A 17804-nucleotide genomic window follows, 5' to 3' on the forward strand; every position below is an offset into this window, starting at 1 on the left:
TTTGTCAAAAATCTATTTACATCATATGTGTAGGTTAATTTAAGGATTCTATGTTCTGTTCCATTGACATATTTATCTTTCATCATGCCACTATCATACTGTCTTGAATATTGTTGCTTTATTTACATTTTGAAATCAGATAGTGAGTAGAAATAATATTTTACATTTTCATTTTGTAAGACTTTTTTTTTTTTTTTTTTTTTTTTGAGACAGAGTCTCACTCTATTGGGCCAGGCTGGAGCACAGTGGCATGATCTCGGCTCACTTTAACCTCCGTCTCCTGGGCTCAAGAAATTCTCCTGCCTCAGCCTCCCAAGTAGCTGGGATTACAGGTGTGTACCACTAAGTCCAGCTAATTTTTGTATTTTTAGTAGAGGCAGGGTTTCACCATGTCAGCCAGGCTGGTCTTGAACTCCTGACCTCAGGTAATCTGCCCACCTCAGCCTCCAAAATTGCTGGGATCACAGGTGTGAGCGACTGTGCCTGGCCCAAGACATTTTTATCTATTCAGGTCTTTTTCATAGCCACATAAATTTTAGAATGAGCTTGTCCATAAGCATGACTTGATACTTTAATTGATATTGTATTGATACTATTGAACTATTTGCAGAACATTTATATATTTACAATTTAATTTTCCCACCCATGAACATACTATAACTTCTCACTCATTTAAATATTACTTAATTTATCTTTGCAATTATGTTTTCAGTTTGAGGCTCACAAGCCTTCTGATTAATTTGTTTCAATTTTGATGTTACTGTAAGTTCCACTTTTCCCCTCAATACTGTATTTTAATATTTTTCTGCTAGTGTAAAAATGTATACTGTGATCTTATACACTGTACCTTCCTAATTTCATGTCCTAGTCATGGAGGATTTTTGGGTAGACTCCTGGGATTTTAGAGTCAATCAAGTGGTCAGTGAATAAGACAGTTTTTCTATTTCCTTTCCATGCTGTATGTCCTTTATTTTTATGTGCTTTATTGCATTGACTAGCATCTCCAGTACAGTGTAGCGTAGAAGCAATGTAAACAGATGTGCCTACCTTGTTTGTGGAACTGTTTTAAATTATGAATTCAATATTTTTAATTGATATACAGTTAGTCCCATTTACTGATTCCTTTGAACCTTTATGGTTAACTTGTGCCTTCCAAGAAATTTCTCCAAGTCATTAAAGATGTTGAATTGATTGGCATAAAGTTGTTCATAACGTTAACAATATACTACTTGATGTCTATAGAAACTATAATAATTTATCCACATTCAATCTTGGTACTGGAAAACGTGTCTTTTCTCTACATTTTTTTTTTTTTTTTTTTGCTACTATTCCTAGTGATTTAACAATGTTAGTAGTCTTTTAAAAGAAATAGCTTGTTTTCATTGTTTTTCTCATTTTTTTGGTTTACTATTTATTTAATTTTTACTCTTTATTTTTTTCTTATTTACACTTACTTATTTTACTCTTCTTTTTTAGTTGTTTAAGGCAGAAGCTTGGATACTTAATTTTAGACATTTTTAATTTTTGAATATGAACATTCAAAGCTATAATTTTACTAGCAGAAACTAATAGCCTGAAACTTGAAGCAAGAGGGATACTGTGAGAGGTCTAAAGACTCAGCAGGCTTCATTTCCAATGAGGCCTACGTTGCAAGATAAGTTAACTAAATTTATTGCGCATGTATGTATTGACGGTGGGTGGGCAGGCATGATGACCACTGATACAGTGATTCCTAATAGTGCTAGTTCGCAAATTACAGAAAGAAACTAATGCCTCAAATAATGTAAGCCTATAATAAAACAAGTAGTAAAACCAACACACAAAGTGGGATATCTTCATTATGGTCATGAAACCTCTGGCTACAAAAGAAACTTCTAACTCTAGTTAATTCTTATTACCTACATACAACTGTACTTCTTAGCTGGCCTCTCCAAAAAATTATAGTAATTTTTTGGGTCTTTCCCTTTTCTTACTTACTCAGGCCTAAATTCTTTTTAATATAAACCAAACAGATATGTTAACGTAAACCCATACACCTGACCAGAAATGATTTTACTCTCTCTAGATATTATACATACACAGGGAAAACAAATATGAAGTTTATTGGATATGTGAAAAGACAAGGAAGAAGCCACTGTAAGGAATCAGACACGAGTTCTTCAAGTGAGCTTTACTTTGATAAAATGTTTGCTTCATATTAAATTGTTTTAAAATGAACTTCTAGATGTGCAGATAGAAGTAAATGGGAATCATTTAATTTTTATTTTTATTTTTTTTTACATGGAGTTTTGCTCTGTCACCCAGGCTGCTGGACTGCTGGAGTGCAGTGGCTCAATCTCAGCTTACTGCAGCCTCCGCCTCCCAGGTTCAAGTGATTCTCATGCCTCAGCCTCTTGAGTAGCTGGGATTGCAGGTGTGTATCACTACGCCCAGCTAATTTTTTTGTATTTTTAATAGAGAAGGGTTTTCACCATGTTGGTCAGGCTGGTCTGAACTCTTGACTTCAAGTGATTCGCCCGCCTGAGCCTCCCAAAGTCCTGGGATCACAGGTGTGAACCACCACACCCAGCCCTATTTTAAATTTTGAGGAACAATTAAATGTACCACTTGTCCAATGGATAATCTGTTTATTGGGAGTATACTCCCAATAAAGATAAAGATAAAGATACATAAAGTTCTTTTATAGATATATGATAAAACATATGTTGATACAAAATCTAGGTGTCATTGAATTCATTATGACAGTTGACATAGTTAAGAAGAAAATTTAGATGTCACATCATAGCCAAAAAGCCTATGGTATTGTTCTGAGTCATTTGAAATAACTTTAAGGCACTCATGTTACCACCGTTCTTTGAAATACGCTTTATATTAATAAGAATAGTAATTATTATTATGGTCTGGATTTATCCCCAGATGATATGGATCAGTAAAATTGAAGTGAATATTTATTCAACAACATTATATATTTCTATGTCAATTTTAATCTTTTTCTATTTCCTTTAATCAATTTTTAGGAAATTAAAGTTTTTCAAATGTGTAAATGCTAACGTTTATATTTTTAAAACATTAATAATTTCAGATCTGTTTTAAGATTCTTCCAGGCTGGGCAAACTCAATAGCGCCTCCAGGATAAAAGAAGTAAAGTTGCAGGCAGTCATCTCTTGTTTTACAGCAAGAATAATTTACGTTTGTTCTAGAACTAGTGCTCTTTCCTGAACGAAATTAGTGTCACCTAATTTGCTTTTTTTTACAAAACACAAAACATTATACATTTAGTAGTAGATACAATAGGAAGTAAGAGAATGACAGCATTTTTAGAGAGAGCTGTGTTGGAAAGTAGTAGGAAAGACTGGCTAGAAGAGGAATGATTTAATGAAATAGCATGTTGTCCCAAAGAGTTCACTACACAAAAATCATGCTGAGAAAACAGCAGGCTCCCAACTTAGTGTTGACTCTTCCTATGAATCAAGACTTAACTCCCCTACCTGTGTAACTAATAAAGTCATCATTACTACCGGGTGTTAATGTTCAAAAGAAAGCGAAGCCATTCCTTACAGAAAAAGAAACTAAACTACATGGGAAAATAGAGTATAATCTGAAATTGAATTTTTATTTCATTCACACTATATAACTTTAAAATAAGAGGCATATTAGCTATTAAAGTGAGACTTGAAAAATTTGTTTAGTTCATTTGGACAATTTTTTTAAAAAAACTATTCAATACTTCATTCAAAGATACATATTATGGCATTGTTATTATTCCTATTTAGGGCAGTGTAAAGTTTTGATACATGATCAATTCTAGTTTAATTGTCTGAGCTCTTGATCTAAAGGTAAATGAAAGAAGGAAATTTACCCTTAGTGAGGGCCGACAATGGACTGTTTAATAAATTAGGCATCTTTATACCTTATCTTCCTTAATTCCTCAAACCTCAGTATTTTGGGGAGACACTGAATTTGTCCATAACACTGCCTAAAACAATTTTTGAAAACAATACAAATATATGACAATGCTTCTCAAGACGATGGACATCACAACAAAGAACCATGATCTCTAAAAAAGGAAAACAGGTAGATGAGCCCTACAATATCTCCAGTTTACTACCTAGAGAGAGATACTAGATTGTGGCGCTGAGTAAAAAAGCAAGATGGAGTCTGCTACTCCACGTGAGTACAAAAAACAGAACTGGGGGTCTAAGAAGGCCACGATGGCTAGAGTTTGCAGGGCAGAGTATCAGTGATGAGAAAGTTACACAGAGAGAGAACTCCAAAGATGCAGATATCGCATGAGTTTTCTGTTGAACCCTAATCAGGAGGTGGATGAGGAAACTACCAAACCCGGAATAGATTTCAGAAAGGATTAGAAGGAAGAAAATCCCCAGAGCTCACACTGGGCCAGAAATAGTACATTTTCTCACAAATCATAGTGGAAAACTTCAAAATTGATAGGATATTTAGTAGGACATTCAATAGTGGGGCAAAATTAAGCCTCAAATAAATGTTATTATGGTCCCACCCAACAAAGTTTAAGACCAAGATCCCAAAAAGTTATACTGTTTTCAGCTAACTTAAAATATCTCAGGATAAGAATAAGACATACTTAAACAAATACAAAAATTACCTAACAAAGCAACACTTACAATGTCTAGCATTCAATAATGTTACAGGCAGACCACCCCCAAAAAAGCAAAATTATGATCCTTTACGTGGAGAAAATTTAGTCAATTAAAATCAATAACAATGATAAAATTAGTAGCATAGGTCATTACAATAGTTCATATAATTGCATTCCATAGGTTTAAGAAATTTGGGAAATGATTTGAACCTGTTAAGTAGAGAAAGGGGAGATTTAAAAGCAACCCAAGCCAGGCGCAGTGGCTCACACCTGTAATCCCAGCACTTTGGGAGGACTGGACATGAGGATCACTTGAGCCCAGGAGTTCAATGCCAGCCTGAGCAACATAGTGAGACTCCATCTCTATAAATAATTTAAAAATTAGCCAGACCTGGTGGGTGTGCTACTTGGGAGGCTGAGGAGGAAAGATTGCTTGAACCCAGGAGGTTGTGGTTGTAGTGAGCTGTTTGCCACGGCACTACGGCCTAGGCCACAGAGCAAGACTCTGTCCCTAAACAAAATAAATAAATAAATGAATAAAAGCAACCCAAACTGAACTTTTAAAGATAAAACTGCAATGGGAGAGGTAAAGTATACGCTGGACATATAAATGGTAAATTAGCCATTGTAGAAGTAAACGTTAATGCAATTGAAAACAATAAAACCAATATAAAATGAAACGGGTAAAGGGGACTTTTAAAAATTAGCTGGGTAAGGTGTGGTGGCATGTCCCTGTAGTCCCAGGTATTCATGGGGCTAAGATGCGAGGATTGCTTGAGACCAGAAGTTCCAGGTTGCAGTGAGCTAGGATTGCACCACAGCACTCTGTCCTCCAGCTTGGGAAACGGAGCCAGACTCTACTATCTCTTCTAAAAAACAGAAACAGATGCAAAAACAAAAAGAACACAGCAAGAACAGAGCATCAGAGAGTGCTTTGGAACAAACTGAAAACAGTGTTTCATAGTTAAGCTCTGAGAGATAGTGCTTTGAGGAAGGGGTCTGGCATGAAGTTTATTAAGTAAAAAAAACCCAAAAAACAAAAAACAATCATGAATGGTTCGTAGTCCACACAAGGCATGGCACATTTGGTAATGGTGCAGTTGAGTTAGGGGCAACAATCACAAGTTCACTCGCATGTGGTTTTTCGGTTGGTGTCTAGTTACTCTATATGTGTTCTTCTTGCTTCTGGGCATGCTGACAAAACTTCTAATTTCTCATACCTTTTGAATTTAGGGTTCTGCATATATTCATTTCCATTTTGCTCGGAATTTTTCTTAATATTGTGAAATACTTAGTGTTTGGCACATGCTTAAATATTTGATGAAAACTATTTTATTTCTTTAGTACAATCCTCCAGGAAATAATTAAGTTATTAGGTAAATTGCATTCCAATACAACAATTTACAACAAATGACTAGAACTGGTGTTTTATTATATCTAATTCAAGGGCAAATATGTGTTTGGCAGACTTCTGCTCTAGGCCATAGTCATAGCTAATGGAACTGTTTCAATTGGTGCAGGATGCTTCTTCATTTTTGGTAAATTGTCTTAATGGGCTTGAGATGTAGTCAGTTGTCAGGCAAGCAGTTAACCAGAAGTTAATATGTATACGAGAAGGTAACATATCTCGGTTGGTGAAGATGTGCTGGAATTAACACCTGAAGAAGTTTGCTTTATTTGTTTGTGGGCTGGAGTGAGGAAGCAGGATAAATATGTTTTTCTGTGTGCTTGAACAAGAGAGGTTTTTTTTTTTTGTAATGATGTGGTTTTCATTGTTGATTTTTACTTTTGAGAGTTACTTGCAGGATTTGAGCAGCTGAGGGGAGATGCGGGAAAAACTATACTCAAGAGAAACTTTTGGAAACTTTGGCCCTAAGTACTGTTGATTTGAGGAACGGATGAATAATTTTAGCTCGGAGTTGAGAAGACACTCATTCTCTCTGTTTACACTCAGAACCCGGCACTGCCCAGAGAGTGGGAATACTGGAGTATCAGGGAGAATATCCCGGGCAAGCACATTGCTTATCTCTTAAGAAATTCCACTGCCAGGTGGAAATAGCCCATCCCTTTCAAGTGATTGAAGGGACACTGGGCAGGAGTAGCTAGATTAGCAACGAAGGAAGACCCTGTGTTGCAACTATAGAGGGCATACTACATTGTAAGAACAAGTGACACTCCCTTTTGTGAACTCTCAGTAATAACTTGGGAGCATTCTGTTTTGCTGAGAAGTTTGAGATGCAGCAACCATGAGGAGGGAACACAAGCTTCTGCGATATGAAAACACGACTTTATATTTATTTAGATTGGTAAGGCCTGAATACGTGGCCTACTCATACTTTGCACAGCACAGTAAAAAAAACTAGGTTCAACCAGCACATTCTGATCCTTGATGTGTATGATCAATAGATAATCTTTATAAAATATGGATTATCATTGAGACTACAAACAATTGTAGCCCAATGATCTGCCAATTGCATTTTGCTAAAGGCATTTATGCTTTGAAGGAAACTTAATTAATATCAACATTAACAAAACAACTGAATAAAGAACAAAATAATATTGAAAATCTATCTGATAGTGTATGTCATCCTAAATACAGCCCATTGACTTGTTATATACATGAACGTCCACAGAGGAGAAAATGGCACAACTGGCTGCAGTTGAGATCTCAGTCCTAAAATTACATTGCTCTCATGTACACAAACACTCAGGATTTTTTTTAAAGGTAAAACATTATAGATTTTGAAGAGAGTAAAATTTGTGGAAATGATGACTTTGCAAAATGAGAAATGTTATCCTAACTGTAGATTAATTAGCCAGGGAATGTGAGTGGACATGAGTTTTAAGTTTGAGGCTGTTTAAAAACTCATACAGGCATGATGGCTCACACCTGTAATGCCAGCATTTTGGGATGCCACGGTGGGCGGATCACCTGAGGTCGGGAAATGGAGACCATCCTGGCTAACATGGTGAAACCCCGTCTCTACTAAAAACACAAAAATTTAGCTGGGCATGGTGGCGCGTGCCTGTAATCCCAGCTACTCAGGAGGCTGAGTCAGGAGAATCGCTTGAACCTGCGAGGGAGAGGTTGCAGATAGCAGAGATTGCGCCATTGCACTCCAGCCCGGGCAACAAGAGTGAAAATCAACACACACGCAGACACACACACACACACAAGCAAAATATTGAGAACTAATGGGCATTTAACTAAATTCCCACAGCAATAAGAAAATTGAGTTATTCAACAATTCAACATTTCTTACTGATATAAATGTTGCACTGAACATTTCAAGCACTTTCTAAACGTTGTAACCTCTTAGGGCAAAGGATATAGGTTGTAGTGTCAGTTTTATTTCATACATAGATTTAGTTAAAATTATAGTTCACCACTGTCTGTGCCTCTCACAGCAGTTCTCACACTTTGCATGCTTTTCAATCTAACAGGCATTTTTTTTAAAGTGAGTTTTTAAAAACATTGGATAGCAAACGCATTTCCTTGACAGGATTTGACCTCTTATTATTTGAGGTTAGTCCCTGTTGCTTTCCCAAGTGGCTCATTTAAGTAGTCAATTTGTACTTTCCCCTACCTTTCAGATAAATATACAAGGGCCAGCAGCACATTTAAGAATCCAGATTTTTTGTGTATGATTTTTTTTAACACTATAAGATAAAAAGATGGCAGTAACAGAGCTATACATAGGCCCTGGTAATCTAAAAATATTTAAGATTTCATGTGACTTTTTAAAGGCAGAATTTCCCAAAGAGAGATAACTTATAAAATTATTTGCCACATTTCAATTTAAATTGGGGAAATAACACAGTATTAATTGTGGTCCACAGTATTTATAAGCATATAAAGGAGTATAGGTTTTAGATTTTTTGGCCACAACTTTGTAGCAATTAATTAAGACTATATCTTAAGAAGTGTTGAATATGTGTGTCTTATCCTGGAAACAAATGTGTCACTTGAATATATTCAAAACACAAACTAATAATATATTTAGAAGGTAATAATAGAAAGTGTGTAAATTTAGTTCCTTAACATTTACCCATAAATTTATAGAAAATTAATTTTATGACTAGTATCAATAAACCCTTGCATCTTCTGACAGAAATTCAGTAAAGTTGAAGGACACAAAATCAACATATAAAAAATTGTTGTATTTATACATGCCAACAGTTTACAATCCGAAAAGAAAACCGAGAGAGTAATCCCATTTACAGTAACTGAAAATAAAATGAAATTCCTAAAAATAAACTTTTCCAAAGGAGGGAAAGATCTCTACAATGAAAATTCTAAAATACTCATGAAAGAAATGGAAGAGACCAAATGGTAAGACATTCTATGTTCATGAACTGAAAGAATCAATATTGTTAAAATATGCATGCTATCTGAAAAAAATGTACACACTGTTCAAAAAATTCTACAGATTCAATTCAGTCCCAACAAAATAACAATGAAAGTTGTCACAGAAATCGAAAAAGCAATCATAAAATGTATGTGGAACCACAAAAGAGGCAGAATAGCAAAGTAATCATGAGGAAAAAAACCAGAGGCATCACATTACCCGACTTCAAATTATACTACAAAGTTATAGTAACAAACAACATGGTATAGGCATAAAAGCAGACACTTAGACCAATAGAACAGAATAGAGGACTCAGAAATAAATCCATCCATCTCCAGTTAACTCATTTTTGACAAAGACAACAAGAACATGCCAAAAGACAGTCTTTTCAATAAAGAGTGCTGGAAAAACTGGATTTCCATATGCAGAAGAATGAAACTAGACTCCTATCTCTCACCATATACAAACATCCAACCAAAATGAATTAAAGTCTGAAATCTAAGTTTAAACTGTGAATTAACTGAAAGAAATAATTGGGAAAACTCTCCAGAGCATTGGTCTGGGCAAAGTATTTCTTAAGTAGGACCTCAAAAACAGAACCAAAGCAAAAATGGTCAAATGGGATCACATCAAGTTAAAGAGTTTCTGCTTTTTGGTAAACACACCAATCAACAAAAGAATGAGACAACTTACAGAATGGGAGAAAATATTTGCAAACTACCCATCTGACAAGAGATTAATGACCAGAATATGTAAGAAGTTCAAACGACTCAATAAGGAAGAAAAACCCAAACAATTCACTTTATAAATGGGCAAAATATCTGGATACAAGAAATATCTGGATATAAGAAAAAATATCTTATTTCTCAAAATAAGACATACAGATGGCTAACAAGTATGTAAAAAATAGTCAACATTACTAGTCATCAGAGAAATTCAGATAAAAACTACAATGAGGTATCATCTCACCCCAGTTAAAATGGCTTTTATCCAAAAGACAAGCAATAACAAATGCTGGTGAGGATGTGGTGAAAAGGGAACCCTCGGACACTGTTGGTGGGAATGTAAATTAGTATAACCGCTATGGAGAACAGCATGGCGCTTCCTCAGTGAACTAAAAATAGAACTGCCATTTGATCCAGTTATCCCACTTCTGGGTATATATCCAAAATAAAGAAAGTCAGTATATTGAATATATATCTGCACTTCCATGTGTATTGCAGCACTATTTACAATAGTCAAGATATGAAAGCAACGTAAGTGTCCAATAACAGATGAATGAATTTTTAAAAATCTGGTACACACATGTTCTCACTTATAAGTGGGAGTTAAACATCGGGTACTCAGGGATATAAAGACAGCAACAATAGCAACTAGGGACTACTAGATGGGGGAGGAAGGAAAAGGGGCAAGGGTTGAACAATCAACTATTGAGTACTATGCTTAGTACCTGGGTGACGGTACTCATTCATTCTCAAACTTCAGTATCATGCAGTATACCCAGGTAACAAATCTGCAAATGTAAACTCTGAATCTAAAATAAAAGTTGAAGAAAAATGTGGTACATGAACACAGTGAAATATTACTTGGCCATAAAAGAATGAAATCCTGTCATGTGCAACAACATAGACATAACTGGAGGACATTATTCTAAGTGAAGAAACTCAGGAATGGAAAACCAAATACTGTCATGTTCTCACTTATAAATGGGAGCTAAGATATGAGGATGCAAAAACATACAGACTGATGTAATAGACTGTGGGGATTTAGTTGAGGGGAAGTTGAGAAGGGGTTAGGTATAAAAGACAACATATTGGGTACAGTGTACACTACTCAGGTGACAGGTGCACTAAAATCTCAGAATTCACTACTAGAAAACTCATCCATGTAACCAAAATCACCTGTGCCACCGAAAATGTAATAAAAAAAAGAAAAGAAAAACACAAAAAATGTGGTATATATGCACAATTAATTACTATTCAGCCATAAAAAAAGAATGAAATCTTGTAATTTGCAACAACATGAATGAAATCGAAGGACATTATGTTAAGTTAAATAAGCCAGGCACAGAAAGGCAAATTTTGCATGTTCTCATTCATATGTGAGAGCTAACAAAAAAATGAACTCATGGAGATAGACAGTAAAACGATGGTTGCCAAAAGCCTGGAAAAGTAATAATGAGAGGGAGACAAAGAAGAGATGGTTAATGGTTACAAAAGAAATACAGTTAGATAGAAGGAATAAGATCTAGTGTTTGGTAGCGCAATAGGTGACTATAGTTAACAATAGTTTATTGTATATTTCAAAGTAACTAAAAGAATGGAATTGGAATGTCCCTATCACAATACAATTGATGAATGCTAAGGTAGTGGATACCCCAAATACTCTGATTTGATTGTTACACATTATATACTTGTATCAAAATACCATATACCCCATAAATATTTACAACTATTATGTATTCATAATTAAAATTTAAAAAATAAGCAATATACGTTAAAAGGAAATCATCAAAAATATATTCATTCTTTGAAGTATTTTTTCTTAAAATGCTATCCATGTTAAGGATACATTTGAGTCATGAGCAAAAAATTGGCGGACTAGTGAGGGAAATAATGATAATGATTAAAAACCTCTGATAAACAAGGAGTTCTAGGTCTTTAGACTTTTGAGTTGTTTTTCAACTATTGAATTAGTTATGCAAAAGAATGACAGATAATTGGGGTATATTTTACGTGCTTGGATGTAAATGCAATTTCAATGCATTTTTTTTTTTTTGAAAACAGGTATCATTTGGTTATCTTTTTCTTTTTATTTTCATCCAAGAATATTTTTGGAGATCTTCAGAGCACTTTATCATTATATCAATCCCTCAATATGTCTGCAGAATCTCCAGGGATTCCATTCCCAGTTGGCAAGCAGACATTCTAAGAATTTGCACTGAATTTAAATCTGATTTACCAGACTTAAAAGGCTTTCACAGAAATGCAGAAATAGAATATTATTTTTGTTACATTACTTTTGTTCAAAGCAATTGACAAACATATATATATATATGATATTAATCATTATCAGGCAATAGGAATATAATAATGATGATTCGTGAATGTATTTCTTAGGTTATTTGGCATAGTCTTTGAATAATTAATAAAAATGCATTAGATGTAGACTATAATAAAAATTAAAAATGTTATTTTATTCTATGGATTGAAGAACAATACTGAATGTGATTCAGCTATATGTGATATTATCACTTCTAATATTTTTTTCTCAGTAATTGTACATAAGTATTATACTTTTAAATTTAGAAAATAGAACGTCTGAATAATTTTCAAACAAATGATCTTGGACTACTGATTTGAAAATTAAGGAATGGCATAGAAAAAATAGCCCTTGGCAGTTCTGTACAAAAGACCTACAAATGTCTAACAACACTATTATCTAGCTGGTGCTACTTTGTAATAATTTAGTCTATCTTTAAGCAACAAACATTAGACAGAAATCACATATACATTCAAGTTTCCCTAATAATGTAATTTACTCTTTATTTGCATAAAACAAAGAACCTATAAGTTTGGGACTAACATGATGAAAATGAAAATGTTGAAATACATATGTATATATATTGGGGGCCTAACAAGTGCTCAAATATGGGTATTAGAGAGGGTTATAAGAGTGCCAAGAGGAACCCTTACCTGGAAGAAAAGTAGGAAGGCATCAGTGAAAGTTTCCAGAAAGAAGAGGCATCAAAACTGAGATATAAGCAAAATCAAAGATAAAATTCTATATATAGAAAAGGGCATAAGAGAAGCCCCAGATGTGAAAGAGCACATAGAGAGTTTTAGAAATGAAAACAAAAAACAAACAAACAAACAAAACCAGGGGATTGGATTATAGAGTTGTATGTGAGAGGATGAAGGCTTTCAGGAGACTGGTCTGAAATGATAAACAATTCAAAAGGAGTCTTTGTATATTTTGACTTCTATGGTATCTTTAGATATTTATTTCTATACCTTTTATCTGTTTTATTTTTTTTTTACTGGAATTGATATAATGAACTTTAAAAAATAATCATATGTGTTTTTAATTATTTATATTGTATTTTCAAATACTTATTTTAACTTTTGGGAGAGTTTTGAGATTTTATCTCGTATCTTTTATTCTGTTAAGGGTATCGTCATTTTTTTTAATTTCTGAGAGTCTAAACACTCTTTATATGTTTAGTTTTCATTACATAGACTGTAATTTTTTAAATATTTGCTTTACTTTTATCAAAGCAATATATGAACAGCATTTTCTAAATTAATGGAAATAAAAGATTTAAAACAAAAAAGTCAAGAATGTTCTACTGATGTCACTATTCCAGAGGCCCACCTCTCATCTGCAGCATAGGCTCAGCTTTTTATTTTCATATTTCCATATATCTAAATAACACATACTGTTATCTTTTGATTTACCAGTTTTAGAAAAGAATATTGACTTTCTGTGATGGTAGGTAAGTATTTAGATCTTTGATAATATCATTCTTTCTACTTTTATTTTCCCATTATCCTGCTACAGTTATATTAAATTTTAGTAAAGTCAATATTGAATGCCTATAGTATTATGTTCGCTCAAATATTACCCATAGCTGAACACTTTAGTGTGCTGCAATTATGTCTCTTTAATACTTTTTGGTTTAGCTAATAATTGCCTTGTTTTATAATTTAGCCAATATCTTTACACCTACTGATAATTGATGGATGTATTAATTTTTTAGGTCAGCCATAACAATGTTACCTCAAGCTAGGTGGCTTAAAATAATAGAAATGTATTGTCTCACAGTTCTAGAGGCCAGAAATTCAAAAGCAAGCATTCATTCCTTGGGGCCATACTCTCTCTACAACCTGTAGGGAGGGCTATAGTAACCAACAGCATGGTACTGGTACAAAAACAGACACATAGACCAATGTAACAGACTAGAGAGCCCAGAAATAAGGTCACACACTTACAATTATCTGATCTTCAAAAAACCTGACAAAAATAAGCAATGGGAAAAAGAGTCACCATTCAATAAATGATGCTAGGAAAACTGGCTAGCCATATGCAGAAAATTGAAATTGGAACCCTTTCTTACACCATATACGAAAACTGACTCAAGACGGATTAAAGACTTAAATATAAAACCCAAAACTCTAAAAATGCTGGAAGACGACCTAGGCAATACCATTCAAGACATAGGCATGGGCAAAAATTTTGTGATGAAGATGCCAGAAGAAATTGCGACAAAAGCAAAAATTGACAAATGGTATCTAATTAAACTACAGAACTTCTGCACTGCAAAGGAAACTATCAACAGAATGAGCAGACAACTGACAGAATGGGGAGAAAAATTGCAAACTGAGGTCAATACCCAGATCTAATATAAGCAACTTAAACAAATTTAAAAGACAAACAACCCCATTAAAAAGTGGACAAAAGACACGAACAGACACTTCTCAAAAGGAGACATACATGTGGCCAACAAGCATATTGAAAAAACTCAACGTCATTGATTATTAGAGAAATGCAAGTCAAAAACACAATGAGATACCGTCTCAGTCAGAATGGCTATTATTAAAAAGTCAAAAAATAACCGTTGCTAATGAGGTTGTGGAGAAATAGGAACGCTTATACACTATTGGTGGGAGTGTAAATTAGTTCAACCATTGTGGAAGACAGTGTGGCGATTCCTAAGACCTAAAGACAGAAATACCATTTGACCCAGCAATCCCATTACTGGGTAATATACCCAAAGAAGTATAAACAGTTCTATTATAAAGACACATGTACATGTATGTTCATTTCAGCACTATTCACAATAGCAAAGACATGGATTCAATCCAAATACTCAGCAAAAACATGGAATCAACACAAATGCTTATTATAAACTGGACAAAGATAATGTGGTACATACATACCATGGAATACTATGCAGCCATAAAAAATGAGATCATATCCTTTGCAGGGACATGGATGGAGCTGGAGGTAATTATCTTTAGCAAACTAACAAAGGAACAGAAAACCAAATACTTCATGCTCTCACTTACAAGTGAGAGCTAAATGAGGAAAACACATAGGCATATAGAGGGTAATAACACACACCAGGGCATATTGGGGGGTGAAAGGTGGAAGGTGGGAGAGCATCAGGAAAAAGAGCTAATATGTACTAGGCGTAATACCTGAATGATGAAATAATCTATACAACAAATCTCCATGACACAAGTTTATGTAAAAACCTGCACATCCTGTACATGTACCTATGAACTTACAACAAAAGTTTAAAAAAATAAAAACAAACAGCAGGGGAGAATCCTTCCTTGCCTCCTCCTAGTTTCTGGGGGTTTGTGTTCATTCCTCAGCTTGCGGCTGTAGCACTTCAAACTGTACCCCCTTCATCACAGGGCATTCTCCCCCAAAACCTGCCACTCCTGTGTCTGTGTCTCTTTTCTTCGTATAATCACACTTGTCATATTGGATTAAGGGCTCACCTTACTTCAGTACGACCTCAACTTAATTACACATGCAACAACTCTATTTCTATATAAAGTCACATTTTGAGGTGCTGAGGGTTAGGACTTCAGCATATTTTTCTTTGAGAGGTGGGAGGGGAAACAATTTAATCCATAACAATAAATCTTCATTTTTTTTTTCCCCTCTTGGAAACATTTCCTTTGGGACTCTCAATTCTTCTATCTGAATTACTTTCTCTTCGGTATGTCGCACACCTATTATCCTGGGAAAATTTTCTGCTGTTATCCTGGGAAATTCTCTGTGTCTTTCTCCTGAGTTGGATTATAGGGATTTCATAATTTCTTACAGTGGCTTAATCATGTCTGTCTCATGATTCACATTTTCTCTAATTAAACAGTGACAACAGCAGCAGCAGCAGCAGAATAAAGAGCTCACTAGCACAATTGGCACAAGTGAAGACAAAATTAATTAGCAGTTATGTCAACAGGAAAAATTCTTTCCAAGTGCCAACAATGAGAAAAGTAAAGAGAAAACATGGAAGAAAAGTCAAGAGCCTGAATGATAAGTCTAGAAATGACAACATCCAACAAATAGAACTTTCAGAAAGACAAAACAGGAAATGAACATAACATAAACCTCAAAGAAACAATTGAGGGACAGTGTTCAAAACTAAATAATGTCACATCCTCAAACTAGAAGAATCCTCCTAAGTTATAAGTAACATTAAAAAGATCAGTACAGTCTCTGGAGAAATATCAGAACATATAAGGTGTGATGAGAATATCTTAAATGCTTCCAAAGAGAAAATATATGTTGTAATATATTGTCAATGTTATGAACAAAACTAGTTTTGAAAATAAAATTAGGTACTCACTCTACTATTAAATGTGAAGTCAAAATAAAGACACTTTTAGACATTTAAATTATCAGAAAATTTGCCATACTTAATTTGGAAGAATTACAAAATGAAGATAAATGCCAATAAATATTTATTAAAGTATTAAATATTAAAATGAATCAATATTAATATGGTATAAAATAGACAATGATAAAATCATTAATATCAATTAAATCAAGTTAAATAGTGGTTATAAAGCATAATAATAGTTTTAATGTCACATTTATATAGCATCATTATTGGAGATGGAGAAGCAGAAGGCAGGGATCATGGAAATGTTAAGCCTTGGTCTAGTTCTGAATAGAAGAATCAGACACTCATTGACCCAGTAATGTTAATATTTTTAAGGATAATTAGGGAAATAGAGATTAAAAACACAACCTCTAAAATATTAGAAAGGAGAGTAATAGAACAAAAAGTGAATATGACTGGTGTAAGAAGACACAAGAATGAGAAAACCCATGAAAAGAAAGCCTGTGATATAGAAAACAATAAAATGATAACATGTATTAAAGTATATCACAAATCATGGTATATGTAAATACTCAAACTCACCTATTAAAAAGTAGACATGATTATATCAGTAAAACCCAACTAGCTTGCAACAACAACAACAGAAAAACAAATAAAGGCAATTGATGAGGCCTCTAATAAAACAAAATTATAACAGAATATTGATTATCAAGGGATAAAAAGCATAACTACATGAATGACAAAATTGAAATATAACAATACTGCAGATTGAGGAGAAGTCAAGGCAAAAAATTAAAGAGAGAAATGGGGGACATAAAAATAAAATTTTAGTACTTACCAACAAAGCTATGAGATACATTTGAAGAAACTGTTTAAAGTATAAGAATTTTTTACAAAATTATAGCACAGGCCAGGTGTGGTGGCTCATGTCTATAATCTCAGCACTTTGGGAGGCCAACATGGGAGGATCACTTGAGCCTGGGAGTTCAAAACCAGCCTGGGCAAATGGGGCCCTGTCTGTATAAAACAAAACGTACAAAACAAAACAAATAAAACAAAAGTTGAAAAGTTTAATATACCTCCTCAGAAATCAAGCTATCGAAATGATAAAAAAATTAATGTATGGAGGAAGTGAGTAACACATCAATACATTTGACAGGCCAACATATATAGAATTCTCTATTACCCTCCAAAAAGGCACCTCTTTCTCAAAAGCACATGGAATCTTGATAAAAAGTGACATGTCGTATCATAAAGTTAATATGAATAAATAGCAAAGTAATTTGAAAAGTATAGGCCAGATAACATTATCATTTAACTTTTAACACTTTAGATCTATTGTTCTATTGAAGTCACAAAAATTAAATTACTAGTTCAAACTAGAAATATATATTATCATGTATTAAAAACATTTAAATTATATTTCTATAAGCATCATTTAATGTACTAATATCACAACATTTAAAAATTTATT

The sequence above is a fragment of the Chlorocebus sabaeus genome, chromosome 24 (genome assembly GCF_047675955.1).
Source record: "Chlorocebus sabaeus isolate Y175 chromosome 24, mChlSab1.0.hap1, whole genome shotgun sequence".
NCBI classification, from domain to species: Eukaryota; Metazoa; Chordata; class Mammalia; order Primates; family Cercopithecidae; genus Chlorocebus; species Chlorocebus sabaeus.